Source organism: Varroa destructor, unplaced genomic scaffold, assembly GCF_002443255.2.
Source record: "Varroa destructor unplaced genomic scaffold, Vdes_3.0 BEIS01000005.1, whole genome shotgun sequence".
Classification (NCBI taxonomy): domain Eukaryota; kingdom Metazoa; phylum Arthropoda; class Arachnida; order Mesostigmata; family Varroidae; genus Varroa; species Varroa destructor.
In genome coordinates this window covers 18,271,377-18,287,931 of record NW_019211458.1, presented here as the reverse complement: position 1 = coordinate 18,287,931, position 16,555 = coordinate 18,271,377, and the positions used below count along the sequence as shown (strand labels likewise).

At 41.4% G+C, this 16,555-nt stretch overlaps 1 protein-coding gene and 1 long non-coding RNA gene across 7 annotated transcripts in view; one reads left to right on the top strand and one right to left on the bottom strand.

Moving 5' to 3' along the window:
• Positions 1-469: 469 nt before the first annotated feature.
• Positions 470-2,477, bottom strand: LOC147755375 (uncharacterized). The gene is made up of 3 exons (XR_015328762.1): positions 2,119-2,477; positions 1,875-2,000; positions 470-1,630 (listed from the first exon to the last, which is right to left on the bottom strand). It is a non-coding gene; the product is annotated as an uncharacterized LOC147755375 (long non-coding RNA).
• Positions 2,478-2,769: 292 nt separating this feature from the next.
• LOC111250635 (uncharacterized) overlaps positions 2,770-16,555 on the top strand; it is a 33,122-nt gene continuing 19,336 nt past the window's right edge. The window contains exon 1 of one of the 6 annotated variants that reach the window (XM_086990552.1): positions 2,770-3,847. The gene's annotated coding sequence lies outside the window, so the exon portion shown is untranslated. Of the gene's footprint in view, positions 3,848-6,737; positions 6,862-14,191; positions 14,452-16,555 lie in introns of those variants that run through there. The other 5 variants (XM_086990553.1, XM_086990550.1, XM_022806098.2 and 2 more) reach the window with 5 other exon arrangements.

The following is a 16,555-nucleotide window of genomic DNA, read 5'->3' as shown; positions in this document are numbered from 1 at the left end:
TAATATGCACCTTTAAAAGGCCAAGCCTGTTCTGCTGTCATAGATTACGGCTATGCGTGAGCTGGCAAAGTCTATACGGACCTATCTAAAATCAGCACTTGTAAAAAAATCGATAAAAGCAAACGCTTTTTGTGGCGCTTACATTTGCGTTTCGTCGATTATTTTCTGTAACTGTTCATAAAAATATCATTCGTTCTATTTTAATTGAAAACAGTTTCTACAGTGAGCCATTTCATATGTTCCTGGTCTATATTGACGCGGCCCAATGTTCAGTTGTGCTTTTTTTTGTGTCTAAAGGATCCGACATGCCTCAGTAAACTTCCCACCTCATTGGGCAACCGTAACTGTGTCATTAGAACACGTGGAATAGAACGAAACGTCAAATGGATTTCTACAAGCAGTCCTTCTAGGACGACTGTTACGCGGATGCAGGAACTTTAGTTCCAATAGGACTCTGTAAATACTGCAGATTATCTTAAGCAGCGGGCAAAGCTTCGCACGTTGAGCACGCATTGCTTCACGTTTGGGCCAACATATATAAGCGCAATCAACTTTATTGGCGTATCGTTACGTTCAAAACCCTTTCACGTAAAATTACATAAATACACCGTTCGTTACAGGACAACCGTCTACGACAGTCGGTTATCGACGGCTGCGGTAAAATAATATCATCAGACCTTCTTGGAGGTCTGGGTGGAAAATTTTAGCTAGTATTTTGGGCACACACTGTTACTTACAGACGAATATCAGGACAGCCGTTGCTAATAAGGCCTCGAAATGTTAAGCCTGAAAGTTTGCGAAGCTTTTGGAACGTAAATCGATCGATATAGCTAGTTTAATAGCTATACACACGTGTGCGTGATTGATTAGAACTACGACGTACGAAACCATTTTATATATGCAACTCTCAACAAATAAACTCATGCCTAGCCTAATACCGATCCATAACTAATTGATGGCCAACTTACTATCAGCTGGTCCCCTAAAAGTAGATTGACAGGCTTCTCATTCAAGCTGGCAATGTATTAATCATCGTTGGAATACCCCGACAAAATGTTTCTCTGCTCAAAGATGCAGCAATGTCAATGTTTATTATTATGCAATGTTATCTACAAACAAGGACACCTATTCATGCTTTGCAATTCGAACACATAGGCCTAATTGAGAAATCGTTGCAAACGATAAGGTGTTAATAAGTACTACATATAATCAAATCGTTGGTGGGGAACACCAAGTCGTGCAAAAGACTTCTGTCAAACATTGCAAGACCTAATCCTCCTGTGTCAATTAGCTACTCATGACTCATTAATTGGCCTTCAAACATAGTAAGCATTACACTTGGCTGTTAAAACACTTTACACGCATTTCCTCTTTTGCCGACTAATTCCTTGCCAAATAATGAGGTAAACACTAATAATAACTATAAAAAAAAACAATAATCTATGATTCTATACGGTGGGCGTTTCAGTCTTGATGTAGGATTAATGGTAAGTCCGAGACGATGTTCCTACGATCTAACGTTGTAGCTGAGGTCCTGCCGCTCATACCGGTAAACAACGCTGAGCTGAGCTTCATGCGGCGCATTCATTAAATTAACGATGCGAAAACTCGCTATAGGGTCAATGTTCACCTGAGGATATAATCGGAATGCGTTATTATCACCACACTAACAGCGAGGGCGCAATCCTTACCGGGACAAGGACGGGCAAGTGCTATATCGACATTACCATGTACGCAAGAGGTAAAAAATACAAAAACTGTATTACTACACACTCTGTCGGTTACAGACGTGGCCCTGCTTGGCAAGCCCTTCCGTGTCTTTGGAGGCTTTCAGTGGCTCTTCATTTAGAACCCATGCACTCGTGCATGCTTACCATCAACCCATTACGCAGTTACGCTGTAGAAGGAAGACAGAAGGGCTTCGCGGTACGCGCGGTGCTTTTTTCCATTTGCAATTTCTGGATTTAGCCCATAAGTAGGGCAACTCCTTCACCATCGATCTAAATAATAACTCAAAAATAACTTATTCATGAGCGTAAATAGTTATGATTCCTCGAGGAAAATATGCAAACGTACATTTTTAATATCTTCTATATATTGAAACAACATAAAACTAACATTTGGCGTGCGATCTTGACTTCGCATGTACTACGTACATGTTTAAACCCTCGCTTTTACTTTCCTATATTTTTATAAGCGCACATTAACTGCTATTTCTCTATAAAAGCGTCTTCTTTGACCTTGATTCGTCCCTCTGTTTCGAGACCTCTACCTAAGCTGATATATACTTTAAGGCCGCATTTTCTGCGCATGGCCAGCAGCCTTACACCACCGGCTCCTTTAGTGACTTCGAGCTACTCTCCGCTCTGTTGTATACTCTCCCGGTGTCCTTCTCGGCTGCGCTCCCATCTTCTGCTGATTCTTCTGGAAGCTTCTAGATGGCGGCTCCTTCTTCTCTCTGAGAAAACGACTACGGGAGGGCTCCCCGGATATCCTAGACCATCCCGCAACTGAAAGGTAGGGGGGTAGGTTGTTCATTCCGTCTCCTACTTCCCACAGACCTTTATCGGCCCCTTTTGGGCGCTAGCTTGTGTTCATGTCTAGATTGGCCACCCGGCTCATGCCCACGTTGTCCTGTGTGGGATTGGGACAGGCGTTGGCCCTTCCTCTCTAACTTCGGCTGCCGTTTCGTTAGCCCTCTCCTCAAACAGCAGCAGCCGCCGCGCGGATCCGAGGAGCACAAGCCAGGGACCGGCAATTCACGGCAGCGGAGGCGACAGTGAACAAAGCGGATAGCGAGCGCCCACCAAACTGCTGTCAGCCTAACAGCAGCCACGGACTACCACTCTTACATCTACAAGAGCACTAGGCATTGCCACCTGCGTCTCCGTTACACCTGCCTTGCCTGCTGCCGCTTGCGCACTGCGGTGGGATGCGAGATAAAGAGAGTGAAAAGGAGCAAGCCCCACGCTCAATACCTCCAGTTTACTGGCCGTTCTGTTGTCAGGGGTTCCATTATCCTTAGGCTGTCGACGTCCTCACTTAGAGCGGTCAGAAATTGGTCATCCAATTGACAACATCGCGCGTGGACAAGTAGTCGACAGATAAATTGCAACCACTTTCATTACGAGTCTCGCCACAAACTTTTTCTGACTCGACATTATTTGGTAAAGGCTACCATCAATAAACAAAGGAAAAATACGAAAAAGGCGAAGAAAAAAGAGCGTCAACGCTAGCGGCAATCGAACAGGAACCAACGGAGTGGCGGTCAGAACAGGTTAGCGAAGGCACAAGTTTTAACAAGCTGGGGAATACGCACCTACCTCACAATAGCGAAGAACCAGCTGAGTCAGATCTGAGGAAGCAGGAAGAGAGAAAGAGAAAGAGAGAGAGAGAGAGAGAGAGAGAGAGAGAGAGAGACGAAGGAAAAACGAGTGCAGGATTCGCGTCTCAGATCAGCACACGTACACTAGGAGGAGGACCAGTCATTGATATACGCTATCTAATAGTAGCAATAAAAAGGACGTGTACAAGAAGTTTTCCATTGTGCAGCTGTTGCGACACCCATACCTTGGCCAACGTAAGGACTGAGAGGAACGAAACGGACCAGCAACGATCGTAGTTAAACGTCGTCAGGAATAAGTCGACACATTACAGTGGTGCTTTCGATGATGTGACTCTTTCGGTGATTTGACTATCGCTGGCAACCGTTCTAAGTTTTCTTCGAAAAGTCACTAAGTCCTAACAAGACAGGAAGTTCGATAGACATTTTGCGAACGGCTCTATAACAGAAACCAGGGTGTCGATGCTGTGGTATTTATCTAGCAGTGCAACGGAAGCAATCAGAGTAAGTTCTTCTTTAGCGGTTCGTTTTCCGCATAACGTGATCTAAGTGTTTCTGTAATACTCGCACTAGGGATGTAAAACCTTTTGATGTCATTGTTCCTTGCATTTATTATCGATTCTGTTGCGTTGACGATCCTAGAGCGTAGTATAGAGTTTTGGGCGAAAAACTTAGCTTGCTTATAGAAACCGACGCGGGCTTGCCAATGAATAAGTTCTGCGAGCTATTTAAGCTAAGACAAAATTTTCGCAAGGTTCGCAGATGGAATGGAAATGTCAGTACGGGACAATTGTACTTTGCTTTGGAGATATAGGCAAAATTGTTTGACTATGAGATCTAAGAAATCGTCAGTAAAAATATCGCTACTGATTCAGGATCGATGGTCAGAAATTTCTGCAGGTGATTGTAATACAGTTAAGCCAATAGTAGATCAATTTGATTACTTTTTTTTCTTTTTTTTAACTGTGCCTCACGCAAATCGTCTAAAGTTGTATAAAATTAAATGGCAGTAATTCACTTCAATTAGTCATAGAACTTTTCATATATGAAAGTATTAATCAAATGGTCAATGTAGACACAGGGTTTAGATAAACTGTTAGCTGTTTGTTCAAAAGTTAGGTCTTGCAGCTTCTTAAAGCGACAAAAAATGGAGACAAAAAAGAGGTGCGAGCTTATCTTTTAGGTGTTTCTAAAGCAATTATATAAACCATGTGCGTAAGTCAGTCACAACCTAGGAACTATGGTACAATACATGACGCATACGTAGATTTTGCAAGTCTACGATTCAGTCTAGACATGTGTTTAGCTCTACCTTGGTGAAGTGTGTAAGTATCTCTTAGTTATATGCAACCAATGCAATTGAATGTATATATTTGTGGCTACTATATCCTTAGCTGACTTGCTATCACCGATTGATAACCTGATTAGATACTCATATCTGACATGATCTCCCACTATAATGCTCATTCCCATGAGATAATCGCCGTCAAGGACGAACCTTGATGGCGTTTCTTGTCTATGACTGCCGCTACGTTTAGTTCGGTGGTATCGTTTTAGCGTTTCGTCTGCAGCATCTTTTCAGTGTTGCATATGGCCGTTCGTCCCAGGACTAAGCCGAATGGATGGTGAAGTATATAGGTCTCTATGAAAATTCCTTCTTGACACCGAAACAAGTTCCGTCTTCGACCTTGCTTTCCGGTGAAACTTTTGTATTATCGGACGGATTATTTGGCGATTGATCCGAGACGGAACTTGATGGATCAGCCTCGCAAACAGTAAATAACTACGAAGCGATGGGACCACTGATTTAACGTCAGACTTGTGTTTTTTCCCATCACTTCTGATTTCGGCTGTCGCGGTTCTGTTTGAGACCTGCCGCAAGAGAAGATAATGCCAGTGTCGATCTCCATTGATATGTGCATATTGCATACGCCATTGTGATACTGAAGCATTGCTTGCAGCTTGACATCTCGTATCGATCGGCAACTTATGGACGAAAGCGCGCTCGGCTAATCTAAGCAAGTTCTGTAAAAAAGAAAAGATTTTATAGTGCTTCCATGTCAAGTTTGATGCAGCACTTGGATATTTATTCATAGAAATTCATACAAACTCGAGTGAAGCACATGGGTCATGTCAGGTGGTCCAATAAACGTTTTATTTGGCTTGAGGGTGGTAGCTATTGTACACGTTCCCATGCAGTGATGCGTTTATGCAGAAGATGTATGTATGGCAACATGTATGTTTATTGTTGTACAAGATTGTCCCTATTTAACAACGACAAATTTTAGATCCCAGATAGTAAAAAGAGTATATATTGACCTGCCAATGTCCCGTCGGTGACTTACCGTGCGGCTGACAACAGCTGTTGTTATTCTGTCGTTTTCTCCGCTCGTTGAGCTGAGTTGCGGGCTTTTGTAAAATCAACGCGTGCGACTGGAAACGGAAGTAGCGTGGAGTCACTTAAAATTCTTCGGTTGATAAAAGAAGTGTTAGAGCCACCAAAAACTTGTAGCAGCAGCCTATTTAGGCGTGCATATGTTACTATATTATATTGTAAACGATTTTTATTTAACGATATATTGTAGTGCCCATGTTTGGGCCTGGACCAACTTCCAAATCTAATCCCATTCCCTATCTCGAGTGTCAAAATTTCTGTTGCTCTACTTTTGTTTTCTCCTTCTACGATTTCTCCGCCTGTCTATGGCGCTGCGTCACTGCCTCAGCCCCAAACAGTTCTTTACCAATAGTCATCATCGTCTGGTTAGAAGCAGCAGCAGCCAAACGTATGTCCAGGTGACAAAAAAAAACGCCGCGAAAGGTTCGGCGACTATGGTTACAATCGAGACATGGAAAGACACCAAGCGTCCTGGCGTGCCTATCAGGCTGGCGCATTGATACAATGATGACAGGAGGGACTGCTCTGAGAGAGAAAAGCATTTGCTGTCTCTTTGCAACAATAACCTTCTAGGTGTCTCCCAGCCGATGATTTTCGCAGGCGCCCATTCGTTCCAGCGTCCTTGAAGTTGAACGTTTTGACGCTTCTTTCTGTGTCAAGCCACGAAAGCCGACTTCCAACTTCTTCCAAGTTTTTGCCTCTCTTAACTAGCTCCGTCGCTTTGCCTCAGCTCGCCTCTCTCCTGCCTTTCTCATTGTATTATAATTTTTACGGCGCCAGAGGGCGGCGCTGCTGACAAGAAAACTTCGTCGTCTCTGACCTGCAGGACATGGCAAAACAGTTGGCCTATTGTGCTATCCAGCTAGACGAATACGTGTACAGAAAGACCTCCATGCCTTGTCATGGCAGACACAATTTCAGTAATAGTAGTAGTGAAGGAAAATATCAGAAACATTTTTCCTTTCATCCTTCTTGCTTTTTTTGCGTCGGTGAATGTAGGCAGTGGACCGCCGGTAATGCATGACCGGCCTCATGCGATGTGCGTGAGGGAAACTGTTTTAATTGAGGGCCGTCTCGAGTTTATGTTGGGAGGGCGTCTGCAGGAACACGATCACTGCGGCGGGTAAGAGCAGATTTGAGTCTTTCGTATGTGGATTCAGAGCAGCGAAGTGAAAGGCTTCCATTAATTATAACAATTTCGAAAAAAAAACACACATAATAACACATAGTTAAATTCTGCCTTAAGCCCACAAGATGATCGCAGTGCATAGAAGTAACATAAGTTTGGGTGTAGGTAACACAACTGCTGGTGAACATGGGCTCGCAGTTTTAGTGCTCAGCTTTAGCTGGATTTTTGGCCAGTTTCTTTTTACTTCTACCTACGTATTGTACGTTCCACGGCGTACTCAATAAGGTCACCTGAAATGAACATACACAGATATAGTATAGTACTAGTATACTTTGTTGAGGCTGGAAAAAAGAACGCAGTTAAGTAAAATGTACGCTAACGTGATAGAATCTATGACACCTAATTCAAAACATAGTTTATTAACAAGCGCCGGCGCAGCAAGTGGGTAAAAGTTGTCTAAATTGTCTAATTGTGTTTCTGTTGGCGTTAATTAAAAATGCTTCAGCGATTCGGTAAAACCCACTGGTTAGACAGTGTTACAGTTACCGCTGTAACTTTCATCATTTCATTTGGACGGGAGTGAATTAAGAATACCTCGGTAGTGGTGGGTGATACCTTGGTAATTAAGAATTATAAAATTATCCTACAGAGTACGTTACAGCGATCCTATACCAATCAGGAGTCCACTAATGAAAAAGGGGCAAGAAATGACGGGTAGCACTGTCTGTAACATGAATAGAACACACTTTCCAACAGTGGAATATCTGTATTCTGGGCTTTGTTCGGCTCATTCCATTCTCCAAAGATTCCAATACCAGCTGCAGCATAATAATTAATCAAATTTGCTCTACGAACACGATGTGGCAGGAAGTTCTGATATTACTGAACCAGAACATCCTGCTAGACGTCGTAAACGGGAATACTCTTTTTCGACGAGGTTATATGTGTATCAGTTACTGGTTATATTTACTACAGAGAAGTAGATTCCTAAGCTTCGGGTTTTGCTATATATGCGATATCTCAGGCCTGATGTCCTTTGAAGTGGTTAGATTTAACGGATAAAATCGTCTAGTTCATACGTATTTTACGAATTATTGCATGACTCCGATCAAACTAATGTCAAATTAGAGCCTATGCATATAATTAAAGATTGATTTTACTACCCGAAAGACGGTTCCACTAATTGTTACCTTTCACGAATAACGTCCACACCTTTTAGGTGTCACGCGGCCTTAGTCACATGCACATAGTAGGATATTTGGCCTAGAGGAAATTCTGTATATGCATTCATTATCTGCAATGTAAACGAATTAAAAACAAAAACATGCAAGCAAAAAGAAGGAGAACTTATATGTGATCGTTTTTGCCGTTTTATAAATTGTAACAGGATGTTAATAAATTTTGTACAACACAAACAGAGGATGATCGATTGGGTGGTGAGTGTGGTTTCTGGTGTGACCTGAGTCTTTATATTGGCTGACATACAAGGTTGAGAATGCTTCACAAATTGTTAACGTAGACGTTACCGTAATCTGTCACGGCTACTATCTGTGCGGCCATGATAATTATGATGTATCCATAATGCTTCCTCCTATGTAAGTGTTTAAAAAACTTTTCACATAAAGGACACACCAGCCAGTCACTTTTTACTTAGTGAACCCGTGAGTTGAAAGCAACGCTACTTCATTAAGGACCGAATCAGGTTAATGCAGCAAAAAGATGTTGGAGGTCAAACCTGCGTCCTGTTCAGGGTACGATGGGCATGGGAAATACGCGTGTCATCAATCTATAGTTTGCTAAAAAAACGTCAAAACGAACTCTACTCAATTGAGCCGAGTCATTTCTTGTGTTAAATAGCACTAACACACAAATGAAGAACTCAATAGGTCATTACCTAAAATTAGAAATGTACGATACACACAGTAGTGGATTCAATTAATAGAAGATCTTTAATTTATTTTATTGACGCATACCATGGATTTTTTTTTAATACACACCTATACAACTAATCTACTTGATACCTCTTTGATATGCGGGCTTCATACTTCGAAATCATAATAGAAATATGTCGCCTGCAACGTTACACACAAAGCGATTCAGCACACAATATAGAAATATGTATAACCGCGTTGAGTATATTAGGAAGTTACACCTCAATCGTAGTGACACTGCACTAGCGCGGGTCAGAAAACCGGCAACTACTGCATCCGCTGGCGTCGCTACTGCTGTTGCGAGCAGGATCTGCTAAAGGGCCTATTGTCTTGTTGCGTGGGGCCGAGGCTGGGGATAGCTCCACCCTGATCTTCTTAGTTCTGCCTGCAGCGCCATACACGAACCGGTCATGTTATCGATATCTGGCAGTAGCTGCAAACACCATAGCTTGTAGTTCTAACTCATGGTACATTAATACTCCTCCGTTTAGGCTACAATCAGTTGAAACGGCGGATGTGATCCCCTGCGAAGGTGAATTGTGACAGATTGTGAGCTTGTGGCCGTCAGGCAGGCAGGCGTAATATGGCAGAGACCAGCCAGAGAGGTATCACAGCTTTTCAGCGATGAAAGTTAACTAACATCTCCGGGGTCAGCGATATTTTTTTTCTCATAATTATCCCCACTGCAGTCTTAGGCGACGTAATTGGTAGTAGGCAAAGAGCCTCCTTGTTTCGAAATCAGCGCTGTGTTATCACAGTGTTAGGGAAATTACGCGTTTTATTTGGATTATTCTGTTTCGATATAAAAAGTGTGGTTTTGTAGCTTTCATCAGACGCGGATGTAACCTCTTAGAGCCTTAAAATAAATCTGTAGCAGGACTAACTATTTTGCGGAAGATGGACAAGCCTGATGTTTGCCCACCATGTGAGTTGGCCAAAAAAATTTTACGACGACTGTTTAGCTACTTGACTTAGATCACACTCCTGTTAAAGGAAGGTCGTAGTTATAAGAAGCTATTCATCTTTATTAACAAGAACTTTATGTTGCAGCGTTTTCTATCAATAGCTTTGGGCTTTTCCCTTTACACACGATACCGACTACAGTGATTTACTCTAAACTGAGAAGAACTTATGTAAAATAGTATAATGAGCATATCCGTTATGTGATTATTTACTTTAGGCGGTCTTTCTCTCGAGATGTATGTTATAACTCAGGACCATGGGGAACGAACTCAGAAAAAGGTACGTTCACGTCGTCCAAGGGAACGTTCGGCCGTCAGTGTCTGTAATTTATCGCAGAAATTATCGATAACCAGCAATACTTTGCCTGGTGACATCATTTCCATTGAGAAAGCATATCAGGATAGTGCAATTGACTAGATACATTTGTAACGACTGGTTGAGGCACAGACCTCAGTTTGTAGGTCCGCTTTCAACTAACCCTTCAATGTATAATTGTGTTTCAAGTTGAAAATAAACTTGTTTGAATTTATTTTGCCATGCTTGGCCGACAGATTATGATGGCCGTAAGGAAATGACATATGTTTTAATTAATTTGTATTGGGTTGCATCAAAACGAATTACTTTCGCCATGTTCTTTAAACATACCATAATACTCAATTTTACTAGATCATATCGTTTAGATATTGCTGCCTATGTAAATGCTATACAACAATCATGACTGGATAATCAATAATGAACATATGCTCCAATGGTGGGATTCGTCTGAGAAGAGGCAACACGAAAGAGGACTAAAAGAGTTAGCTTTCATATATGAGGTTCCGCGTACCTAATAATGCAGACACACATGAAACGCTTGTAGATTTTCCAAATGCAAAAAAAAAATTATAGAAATATATAATTTCTATAATATTTAGTCACACATTCATATTATTAGAGATTTTTAATCGGTAAAACTCAATCTTCGCAGGACAAGGCGCACGTTCAGTGAACGGCAATACTTTAAGAGATCATCTTTTCTCTCGAATCGACATGTGCACTCTATTTGGAATACTTAAAACTTCTTGAGGCACATACAACAAAGATGTAAAAAGTACTACCGTGTTTTTGTATAAAAAAGTATTGAGTTGAAACAACAAGCATCTACATTATAGTCAATAAAATAGTTAATTATATTGATATAAGAACACAGGTCTGCATAGGCACACGTCATCAAAAAACACTCGAGTGTTTTCTGTTAATCAGCCGAGTTCAAGCAACGGCTATAGAATTTATATTAGAAATTATATATCTCAGAGTAGTCACTCTCATGTCTTAGTCCAAAGCTCGAACGCTCCGACGCTTTGCGAGCACACCACTAGGGGACAGGCGCAACTGCATCAGTATCTGCGAATCAGCGTCACTGAAGCTTGCATAGAAGGCCCCCTTTTGTATACTTTTAACAATTTTATTTGCTTTTGGAAACAATGTCCGTGCACGGAGTCTGTATATTATACAGTTGTTGAGATACAATAAGGGATAAATACAAGCTAATATGCGTATCTAGCTACTTCATAACAAAGTACTAAAAAGTGGTGCCCATCAGTGCAGTCATATTGGTGTGCTATATATTTCAGACTCTGCTATTTAAGGGTACATCTATTCAACACAAGTTATATGCTGACCGTTTGTGCGAAAATTATAGATAATAAATTTACGATATTTAATATTTCAAATGACTTTATAGGAGCGTATATCTCGCATTAATACATTTTTTTCGTTTTTTTTTTTTTTTTTTTTCGAAAAATTGAGCCCTTTCCCACAAGCGAAAAAACATCAGTTACCTACGATTCCAATTGTGCTCTAAGTTTATGGTTCTAGTACGATTTAAATTTGAATGGATGTTGCAGTCCCAGTGTGATATGAAAACTATCGTATATGAAATATGGATAACCTTCGATCAATATATGGTGTCACCTATTCGAATCTGCGTGTTATCAGCCTCTTAACTGTTATCGACTGGCTTCAACTGAAAAGTAAACGCAGCCCACAACTGATGCAGATCCCCCTAAACATAGCCGATACTGACTAGACGTTATTTACAGTGATTTCATTCGATGCCTGTCTACAATATGTGCTTTTCATTCATAATGATCAAGTTGAAATTTGGGTTCTACCAGCGAATTGGTTCCACCCAATTGGAAACATCGAACTTTTTCCTCGTATCTCTAATGCAATCGCTACAAATCGTGGATCCCTAATATGGAACGGTTGCAGTAATTTTATACTAGGCTCGCCATCGGGGTCACAGACATACGCCAGAACCAGTTGCCAATATATACGGAGTAGTGCGTGCTCAATAGGACGTCGTAATAGATCGACATATGAAAGGCTCACGTAGTCATTTGGTCCGCTGGTCCTTCACAGCCAAAGCAAACAAAAGTGTTTTTATAATACGTACGGCCTCCGTTCTATACCTACGGAATAGATACACTATTTGGATATTAATCTAACTACCAAAATAGAAGAGCTCGATTTTTCCGGATGCAGATCTAACTGTGTACGTCGGCAAAGGTTAACCTGTGTGAAACGGGATCGTCACTAGATTGAAGGTATCGATATCCCGTATTATATGTTTGACCTGGTCCATTGAAGCAATACTGAATTGTTAAGTTCACTCCACTTACACATTTAGTTTTTTTTTTTTTTTTTTTTTTGGCAAGCTATACAATGGTTCAACACCGGGAATTTTAAACTTAAACTTAAACTTAAACACAAATACTTTAAACGAAGCAGGAGAAATCTGTTAGTGGAATCGAGTTTCCACGCTCTGTGAAACAATCATTAAGTCCAGCAGCTGTGTCCCAAACGGCAACAATTCGAAACTCTCATCAGGCAGTAAAATTCAAAACACAAACTGCTGCAGTACAATCTTCACAATTGGGTCTGAGAAGATAATCGTGTATTAACTGAAATGAGACACGCCAAGTCATCAGCTGGGGGCAGTGGCACAATCACATGCCGCTGGGTCAGACAGAATGATGCGACTAATTGACCATAGTTCCAACAGCGACCTGACCGAAAAGGTCCCAGACTTAATTCGCACGGCCTTAGAGAAGCATACTGCTTTTTTTTTGTAGGACATACAAGAGTCCTGTTGAAGGTCCCATTTTTGACGGGTGCCCAAAAAGATTTTCATCATGGAACTGCCGATTCGTTACGATGCTGGGCATTACTATGGTAAACAGCCATTGGCACACAGATGCATTATGAATGAACGTATATGATGAATCGCAAATGATACAGACGCCTCTTTTATTTTATAACACGATTGTACAGGTCACGCATTTTACACAATCGTGTTATACTATCACAGGTCTAAGCGTCTTTAATTTTAAGCTACGAGTTTCAATTTCAAATGCGTCGTACAACTGCGTATTGAATAGTAAATCATTCTGGAAGATAAATTTTGGCTAAGTTTTTGTCCACAGGTGGACGTGCATTGCACAGACCCAGATGTCCTGCCCAGAGTGACATTTACCACTTTATTTATAAGTGGAAGCAAATAACGATTAAACTAAGTAACTTGCATATGCTAATTGAAAAATTGAAGCAAGCCTACAATTGAATGTATTATTACATATACAATTGAATGTATTATTACATAGAGACTGAAACACGCCGTGACTATTGTAGATCGCAGTTCGAAAAACTTTTTTTTTGTCTCATATGTCAAGTACACCAGACACACTGATACTAACAGCTCGAGAAGCACTTCGTTAACTTGCCGATGCCGATCTGGTAACAGTCGAGGTCCCTGAAGGGCTCCATTACAAAATCCTCGACGCTCTGCTCCAATTTTGCATACTGTGCATCTGAGTGGATAAGTGATTCTTCGCCCGAGTTGCTAAAGTACTCTCTAAGGACGATTCTTTCTGGTACCATGAGCTCTGGATGCGGTATTCTCGCTGGCGTTTACTAGAGGCAGTCTGTTTTGACCTGCCAAAGAGATACGTATCTGCTCAAAGTCAAATCCTAGGCTGCGAGATGCGCATGGCAGGTACATTCGACTCATACCATATAAAGGGAGAATCCCTGAGTACTCTTCTGCTCTGCCGCAGTGAGTGCTAGTGAATTATGCATTCTCTAATGTAGCCGTCACTTGATGGTGATGGTTCGTTCATACCTGAACGTTAGCCCCAGGTACCGAAGCGTCTACGGGGCAGCTACCGTACGCGGATTAGCCATTCAGGAACTCGCGCAAAAATTGAGCGCTAGGTGTAACCTCTCACTAGCATTCGTTGCGTACGGATAAGAGGGCTCACATGGACAGGGGAGTTCCGGTAGCTGGTTTGGGTGAGGGATTTCAGGCGACCCTCAACCTCTGGTGGGCAAGGCCGTGTCTAAGGTAGATTAGCGTGGAAAGAGCTCCGGCTGTAACTATCACGCAAAGTAAAAACTTCCTAACGTACGCCGAAAAGTGTACCGACCGTTGGTAACTTTGTGGACCAACTGAAGTTCGCCAGCTATCGAATTGATTGCTGTTGCAGTGACCTTGTCCAGCTTATATACACTTATCATACATTTAACGACAGAGCAAATCAATATGTTCGTTATAGAAAACAATTAGATGCTAGTGAAATCAATTACCGAACTCGTCGTTGTGAAAGGCAACCGAATACTGTATCGGGATACGAGCTGTTGAGCAGAAACCGTAAGTATAATAGATAAAGTTAATTATTTTTACGAACGGGATCTGCCAAGTAGTAGTGTGTGCTATTTCATAGTCTATTGTTCTACCAGTGAGCCTAAATGAAAATGACGATACGCCTTTTCCTGGCCGAAACTTCTACGGGCGTCCGTCCAATCATAGCCGAAGTATAAAACATCCTTTTATTTAATGATTGTTGTTGCGGCAAATATTTATGACAAGGTACGTGTACGATATCGTTGCATGACGACATTTAATCGCACTGTTCGCATTGGGATCAAATCACTCGAACGTATGTTGACCTTCCTTTGTCATTCAGCATCCAGGCACGCTTATCCGCGTACTATTGACCGTGTTGGAGTGGAGGACAAGTTCAAGTTAATATTAATATTACAGTAGAACGTCGCTTTTACGGTTTCGTTTTTATTAAATTCAAATCGTTGACAAGTCCTCCTCGATTAGGGCTAGAGTTCTCGTTGCAGGTCTGCTATTTCATTAATAGATACCTCAGTTGTGTGGCGTGATGCGCTCATATAAATATAGCATAGACACGTAATGAGAGCACACACAATGAAAGCCACTTGAACGTCCAGGCATACACTAGCGTTTCAAAATAGCTTCGGTCACCATGGAACCGGTGTATATGGACTGCATATAGAGTAGGCGGAACATGTCGAAGAGAAGATGCAGCAGGAGGTAGCTGCTGGACAATCTTTTTAAAAACCAAATTTCCTACGAACCAGGGGCTTGTCATATCGAGCATAGCACCTAGCATGTAATTGAAAATTATCGACAAACTTTTGCAGTACAACTCCATTCACTTTCATAGGTAGCAAGGCTTGCTTCGATCGATAGGAAATTGGGTAGTGAGCAGACTATCCATTTGACAAACCATTTTCAGTGACCTTGAAGAGGAGATCTACAGCTTGTCTATATGGAAGCTTGCCCCGATATTGTGATAGTATGAATCACTCTTCCAGCTTGTGCATTGGAGTCGATCTGTACTTGTCTTTCACTGCCTGCCTCGTAGGCGCCTATATAATCGACTCCAGTTATACTTTATACGTATGTCTGCGATATGTGCTCAATGCTTTTAGTCCTCCCAAGTCATAGAGGGTTCAGCTTCCTTGCAATCTTTTCAGCATACCCGTTTGCGACCGTAGATTAATACTAATAATAGTAATATCTTTCATATCGATCTGTACGTAGTTCTTTTTGGATGTCGGAGGCTGTGCCCAAAAAATGCACCACACGAAGGAATACATAGTACTTATGAGGGAACGAAGGACTAGCACTGAATAAATGTGTGTCTTTGGAACCTTTGCTGTTACGACAGGAAATCATACGAAATATAAGATCCACAAATAAAAAAACACGACTTTTTGGGATGGCTTAGTCACTAGTCTAAAACTGTACAACCTTGCCTGGGTTGCCCCCCATCTGAAAGAGACTTAATGGGACAAATTGTACAAACCATTACTTGAAATTAATTGTGAAGGTATTTAGATTTCTACATTAAAGTTCAATGACAGGTCTTCATAGGAAAACTCTTGACACTGTGAGATGCGATCTCGTAAAATAAAAGTCGGTGTTTTCCTATGTTGTCTATTTCTGTATGAACTGGAACAGCTGCTCTCGATTTCAGTTAGCCACATAAGTTGACAAGTGTCGATCAAGTTCTGATCGAAAAATTTGAAATTTGAAGGGTAACAGTACTTAGTTTCTAACTTTATCGTTAAATATACTTGAACGTTTGAAAAAATTACTCTTCAATATGAATACGTAGACGTAAAAGTAGCCTTCTTTTTTTTAGCAGGACGATACGAAGTTCTCTTAAACATCGAGGCAACCGGTCTGTGCTCGTTTCATGCTGAAATCCTTCAGCAGTGTTGTTCAGGGAATAGAATAAACGCGAGAACCGTTAAGATCTCTCTGAAAACTCGTACGATTTCAAAAAAAACGCCACGTCCGTTTCTGTCTCCCAGTCAGCGTCATGGATTGTCCTGAATCTGGCCGCCGATTCCTTCATGAACAGAAATCGATGTAAACAAATAGCTATAACAGAATCTGTCTGAAGTACTGAAATGCATGTTCTAACTATGCAACT